The following is a 7,171-nucleotide window of genomic DNA, read 5'->3' as shown; positions in this document are numbered from 1 at the left end:
CACCAGGCCAGTGGTGCGCGTCGCCAGTCCGGCACGGCCCGTGCCTGTTCCACTGGTGCCTGGTCCGGCACCGGTCAGCTGCTCCACTCCGGAGCCAGAGCAATCCGCTCCACCGGGGTCCAGTCCAGCTCCGGTCAGCGGCTCCACTCCGGAGCCAGAGCAATCCGCTCCACCGGGGTCCGGTCCAACTCTGGTCAGCTGCTCCACTCCGGAGCCAGAGCAATCCGCTCCACCGGGGTCCAGTCCAGCTCCGGTCAGCGGCTCCACTCCGGAGCCAGAGCAATCCGCTCCACCGGGGTCCGGTCCAACTCTGGTCAGCGGATCCACTCCGGAGCCAGAGCAATCCGCTCCACCGGGGTCCAGTCCAGCTCCGGTCAGCCGCTCCACTCCGGAGCCAGAGCAGTCCGCTCCACCGGTGCCTGATCCAGCTCCGGTCAGCGGCTCCACTCCGGGAGCCAGAGCAGTTCGATCCACCGTCGTCGGGTCCAGCTCCAGTCAGCGGTTCCAGTCCAGACCCAGACGTCAGCCCCTCTCCAGGTTCGGGGTCTCCCACACCAGGGTCCAGACAGGGCTTGGTACGTCGTGGGAGGAAGGAGAAGCAGCGCGCCGAGGTCCAGACCAGACCAGGGGCGCAACAGGGAGGTGGAGAGTAAGTGGTGGTCACGCCCGGAGCCGGATCCGCCTCCGAGGCGGAATGCCCACCCGGCCCCTACCCTGTTATGTTTATGTGGCGCGGTCGGAGTCCGCACCTTTGGGGGGGGGGGGTACTGTCACGCCCTGACTCTGAGGACTTGTATTTGTTGAGTCAGGGTATGTATTTTCTGTGTTGTGTTTGCTAGGTTGTTTTTCTATGTTTAGATCTAGAATGTGTAGATCTATGTTGGCCAGGGTGGTTCCCAATCAGAGGCAGCTGTAGCTCGTTGTCTCTGATTGTGGACCATACTTAGGCAGCCTTTTGGCACCTGTTAGTTGTGGGATCTTGTTCCGTGTTATGGTATGTCTGTGTGCTGCCTTGGACTTCACGTATCGTTTGTTTATTGTTTTGTCGTTAATAAACATGTATGCATATCACGCTGCGCCTTGGTCCGTCCCGTCTATAAACGATCGTGACATGGGTACAGGACTTGTGTCCTGACATTCCGGTTCTCTCGGAAACATGGTTAAATGGTTCTGTCTCTGATAAAGGCATTGAAGTAAATTATTATAATTTAGAGATTTCTTGGGTTGAGCAGTCTCAAATATATCTTTTTTTTTTTATGGTGCACAAGACACCCATCTGATTCGCGCCTGTCTCAGTGGACTAATCCATTGCTGAGGCCACGGGATGGGACAGTCCATCACTCTAAGACATGTGCTACTGAAATTGTATATGGTTATAATACGTAAGAACAATGGTGCAACTAGGGTTGCACAATTCCTGGAACTTTCAATAAATTCCCATTTTTTTCTGAAATCCCGGTGGGAGGATTATTGTTAAATTAAATAAATATGGTTCAACTAATTATGATTAGGTTTTTAAACCTATCATATGCATCATGAAGTCACGTCTGTTTACCGCCATTTCGAATTATTAGTGGGTGGGGCGTTACGTAAACACAACAATAGGCCTGGCTACCTTCAAAATTGATATTAGAAATTGGTTTTAAAATATTGCATAATCTGCTGCAACAAGTGCCGCTGAAACGCCACTCGTCGAAATCACTGCTACAGTTGCTGGTGATCATGGCAATGTGGATAGCCCACAGAGTTATGCCAGCAAGAATGTGGTAAAAATGGGGCTGTTTTTTTTTACAAGTGTTAAGTTGCGTCAATTCAAATCTGGTATTGGGAACAAAAGAGGTCAACACGACTTCTAAGATATACTAGTATTTTAATTAATGCAAACACTTCAATGGTAAATATGATGTTCGTATATACGGGTCCACTGAAATACCACGCAGGGCACTCAGAGAACTGGTCCATTGTTCTAAGTTCTTCCCTAAATACTCTGACAGAGATAGGCCAGCAGGGAGCGGGAACTATCAGAGTAAAGACTGAGCGTGGTTTAGACTTACTCAGCCTATCGTTGGCGCACAGGCTGGTCCCAGCCCCTTGGCGCTTCACTGTTGCCAGGTGTTTAGTTGTTTTGCAACTTCAGACATAGTCTGTTCCTCTCCACTGTAGCAGAACACATGTCATTGAGTGCGGTTTAACAAAGAGGCAGTGTGTATGTGTCTGTGAGAATCACAAGTCTGTCTCACCCTACTTCCTAACATTCCTCACATGAATCACAGCTTGTTATGTTAAACAATTTATATCAGTACAGTACAAACCTATTATGTTTAATCATTAATGCATTCTTTCTAAGCTAGGCATCACATCTAGTTATAAGAAAATAGATCCCCACAATCCCCCTTTTCACACCCACTGGGTGTGAACCCAAAATAAGAAAACCCAAAATAAGAAATTTCAGGGAAATTTAGGATTCCCCCTATTGATACCCTCTAGGGTGTCACTCCACCACCTCACCAATAGCAAACCAAGGATCATCCTTTGTCAACCCCATCTCAGTGTCTGCATCTCCTGCTTAAGCCCCTAGGAGGGGCATCATACCAGCCGTATGCACGACGTCTGTAACAGACTTTCTCAGACAAGGAATTACACAGGCAGTACAGCACATTAATATTAGAAACACAACTACTAGGGTCAGAAATCCAGTAACCACCATAGTTGAATACTTGCCAAACCAATCACCCAACCAGGAGAACAGTCCGTTTCCCTCCATTCCAGCCATGCTCCTCATCCCAGCTGATAGTTTATCTAAACCAACTAGGGCTTTAGAGATACTCCCGTCAGGACTGGTATTGTTAGGGATAAACGTACAACAATGGCTTACCATTCTATAGACACCACCCCTTTCTGCCTGACCTCTTTTTACTAAGTCATAAGAGTGAGATGGCGGATAATTGTTCAAAAGATCCCTTCTGTTGCATCCCTAGTCCAGCCAATAAATCGTTGTTGGTCGTAATAGATATAATTAATCCAATTCACAATTTTGTTTATTGTCACCCACCAAAAGAACGTGGTAGTAAACCCTTCCCCTAATTGTTTCATAGCTCGGTATCCATCCGATACCCCCCTTGGTAGCCCAATCGCATCCATCTAAATAGGGCTATTCTCCTTCTTGTTAAAACTCCTCCTACATCTGTTTAATCCTTGGTTCCTGGTGACTAATTCTAACTAGCTGAACCAGTAGAACCAGGGCGCATGTGTCTAGCCACCCCTTTGGAATTCTCTGCCTTACACTGCCCTTACTGGCACACGCCCACCACACATCGGTTAAAGGGGCTGTAAGGTTTAGAATTCTCTCCTGTGCTTCCGAACTTAAGTCTCCAATTGATAATTGGTGATGTCTTTATTTCTCTTTACCCCCCTTCTGGATGTTCAGTCCCCCACGGTCTCATATCCCCACCCCCAAGTGTATTTAAACACTTGAGTGTAGGAACAATCCACCGTGGGGTCCGAACACGAATATAATAGGATTTTATAATCCCAATTTGTTTATTGACATGTACCCCACCCATTGGCTACGTCCCCAACCCTTATTTTGAATCTGACAGTCTGCCCTTCTCTGACTCCTATTTTGTAGGCTACTCGTCCTTGACGGTCAGTATGTCGGGTCGCTTCTCTTCTCTTTTACTTCTTAACAATGGTAAGGGCATAGCATAATTGGTGGTGGATCTTGACATATCAAGACCATTGCTGAGACAATGATGCAACTCAAGTTATCCATATTCCCCAAAACCGCCAACCCTCTCCTGTCCTCAGTCTTTCTGCTTGGTACTACCCCATACTCACACCCCTATAAACAACCCACAGTGATGAAAGGTCAGGGTAGGGGATCTTCGTTAACAGAGTTTACCCCCAGACCCTATTGGTTCCAGTTCTTCTCTTTAACTCTGTGTGTGTTCAACAGTGTTGGCATGTGGGCCTACCTTTTTGCAGTGGGTAACGTTGACCCAAGTGGCTCTCTCAGCTATTCTAATGGCAAAGGCAGTGACCAATATAACCTGATAGGGCCCTTCCCAACAGGCCTGCTTCCAGTTTTTCTTCTTTAGGGACTGGATGCTCACCAGTCACCTGGTTAGATAGAGTGAGTCACCTTCTCCTTTAGTTCACCTGTGGGGCACAAAACCTCTGACATACGGGTGTGGTTAATAAACTATCTTCACACATGTTCAGCTCTCAATTTCTATTTCTGACTTTTTTAAATTTTCTAGACTGTATCTAAAAAAGTTTTTTTTTTTTTTTTTTTTTTTTTAAGTATTTTGTCCTCTCCTTCGTATATGTTTATTATTTAATCCTACCATCCCCCTTTTGACACATGTTTTGCCCATGTGTCAATATTACCACCTACCTAAACAATCACTTAGTTAATATTGGTAATTTATCATCCAATTGCCATCCCTTATTTATTTTTGAGACTGTCCCTTGCTTCTTTATTGCTCCTATCTTCCTGATCTCATTACTAAATAAATGATCTAGGTAATAGCTGTTTCGCATTAGATTGTGCCTTCCTCTGATTACTGCAGCTCATTGCATTAATTTAGTTTCAAATACCAACTTGTTGTTTATTAAAGCATACTAAAAATGAAATTTAAATGACAACATTTGATAATACCTCAATTTACTTCTATCCCGTAAAAGTAATCTAAGATTAGTACAATTGACTAGCAACAGGTATCCCTCATTCAGGGAAAGCTCTCTCTCTCTCTCTTCTGTTGTTTTATGGTTCAAATCATATATATTATTACAAAATTATAATCTTCTTCACACTTTTCACAGTAGTATAAATTACCCTCAACTTAGTAAAATAAACTATCTTAAAGTCCTCCTCTCATGCCTTTAGAATTTACTAGTGTGGATGATTAATTAACACCAGAAGGTTAAAACAGAGTTCAGAGGCAATTGAAATTATTCAACGAACTGTTCCATCCCATAGTATACCAAACATTACCATTATTCTAAATATTTCATAAATGTTACTTATCCCAAGTGTTCATTAAGTCCTCATGACATTCATTCTCATAAGAAATCATATATAGAAGGGATACTTTATAGGATAAAGTATCCCTTCTAACCCCCCCCCCCCCCCCCCAAATTGTAAAGTGGTTATCCCACTGGCTATAGGGTGAACGCACCAATTTGTGAGTCGCTCTGGCTAAGAGCGTCTGCTAAATGACGTTAATGTGCCCTTGAGCAAGGCACTTAACCCTAATTGCTCCTGTAAGTCGCTCTGGTTAAGAGCGTCTGCTAAATGACTAAAATGTAAATGTAAATACCCCAAACTCAGCCAAAACCGAAAAACTCCATAAAATTCACTGTGCGTGCTCCTCTAAGACCTATCACCCTTGACCTGCTGAAAACCCCCCAAAATTGAAACAACAAGGCTTTATAAACATCATACTAGGTGTGTTGTTTTTTGTTTGAAAAACCCAATTTGAAAAACAACAACCACAAATAGCCAGGCCCCACTAAAATACTGCCTAACTTCACTACTGCTCCCCCTAGCCCTGGGCAACATTCCAATGAGATAAGCTAATTATCTTTCTCCTGGTTATAATTTTTGTTAACCTTCAATTACCATCAGTAATCTAAAGATGGTAGTACACACAAAACATGATACAGATATCCCCAGTCCTAACCCATCAATAATTGTTTGTATCAATCTAATACCTCATAACTAATCCATAAAACCACTAAAAATTCCTCGAGTATACAATGATTATTTAATTGATTACCCTAAATCTGCTACATGTGATCTCATCTCAAATGATCCATTATCAATCATTTGTTCAACCCCCTAGGAAAATCTGTCTCCCCTTCTATTGTTCCTGTCCCCCCTGTAAATGTCATATTTCATTTTTTAGCCAATACAATCACGGTTACATCAAATGTTCCCTCAGTTAATGGTATTTTCTCCCTAATATATCTTCATACTCTTCTTCTTTCCCTAAATGAGATTTAATCCCTTGCCTTTCCTCTACTATCCTTCTATCATTACTGGATCAATGATAATAACTGTAATAACTATTAATAATAATTGTAATAACTATTTCACATTAAATTGTGCCTTTTTGTGATAATGTTATAATTGTAGCCTATTGCATTACTTTAGTTTAAAATATAAGTTTGTTTATTTAACAAATCCAGAACCCACCACAGGCTGGCGCTATTCCCCCAGCACAACAGCCAAAGCCACTTGCATCCCCTGGTCCCCGTAACGAAAATAAATTATAGTTCTAGAATTTACCAACTATTTGCATACACCACTGGTGTTAAGCAACCTATCGAATAAAGTAATAACAACTAGAATGTATTAAAGCACTGCCTTCCAGTCAAGCATTCAGACCTCCACTTGAAATCCCACAGCTCAACCCAACTCGCTTGACTGTCTCTATTTTTTTTCTCCCGCTAACCAGAGCCATAAATTATTCTCCTTTGTCCTCAACTCAATTTTCACAGCTCTATCGCCATTTCAGTTCGCTATTCAATTTCTTTAACTGTTCTCTCTGATTAGGCCCTAATTAATAAAACAAATACTTGCTATCATTGATAAGCATACATTTAATGATATTCCTATCATTTGAACTATCTCTCACCCCTCCCCTTGCTCCTTCCTACACAACGGGGAAGGCGCAAGGGGACCTTGTAACATATTTTCATAGACCTTTCTAGAATACTTCTACTTAAGCTATCTAATTCAACCTTTCACATTTCTCAATCCACGTAGTAATCTAGGTCTATAGCCCCAATGCGAAAGCTTTACCCACTGTCCCTACCTGTGTTCGAACCCTGGACCCTCTACATACATCGCCAGTCACTCCACACATTCCGCGATGCTTTCAAAGTAAATACTTCCAGTTCATAGAGCAAGTGACGTCACCAAATGAAAATCGCACTAGCTCTCACCTCATTTAGCAACACAAAGTAATGCTATCTCTCCCTTCACCCATTCTCTATTGAATAAGTGAGTCTTTCTATTTAACCCCAAAACACACTACAAATCGTCCATTCAACATCACCAAACCAAACACTCCGTAGCATCCGGTCACCACCCACACCAGCCGTTGAATTCACTCATACACACAGACTTCACCTCATGCCACCGAAATGCCCAACAAAACATAAT

Source organism: Coregonus lavaretus (assembly GCF_964263955.1).
Source record: "Coregonus lavaretus genome assembly, chromosome: 40".
In the NCBI taxonomy this organism is placed as follows: Eukaryota; Metazoa; Chordata; class Actinopteri; order Salmoniformes; family Salmonidae; genus Coregonus; species Coregonus lavaretus.
The sequence above is the reverse complement of the archived record's forward strand: the minus strand, read 5'-3'. Positions refer to the sequence as shown.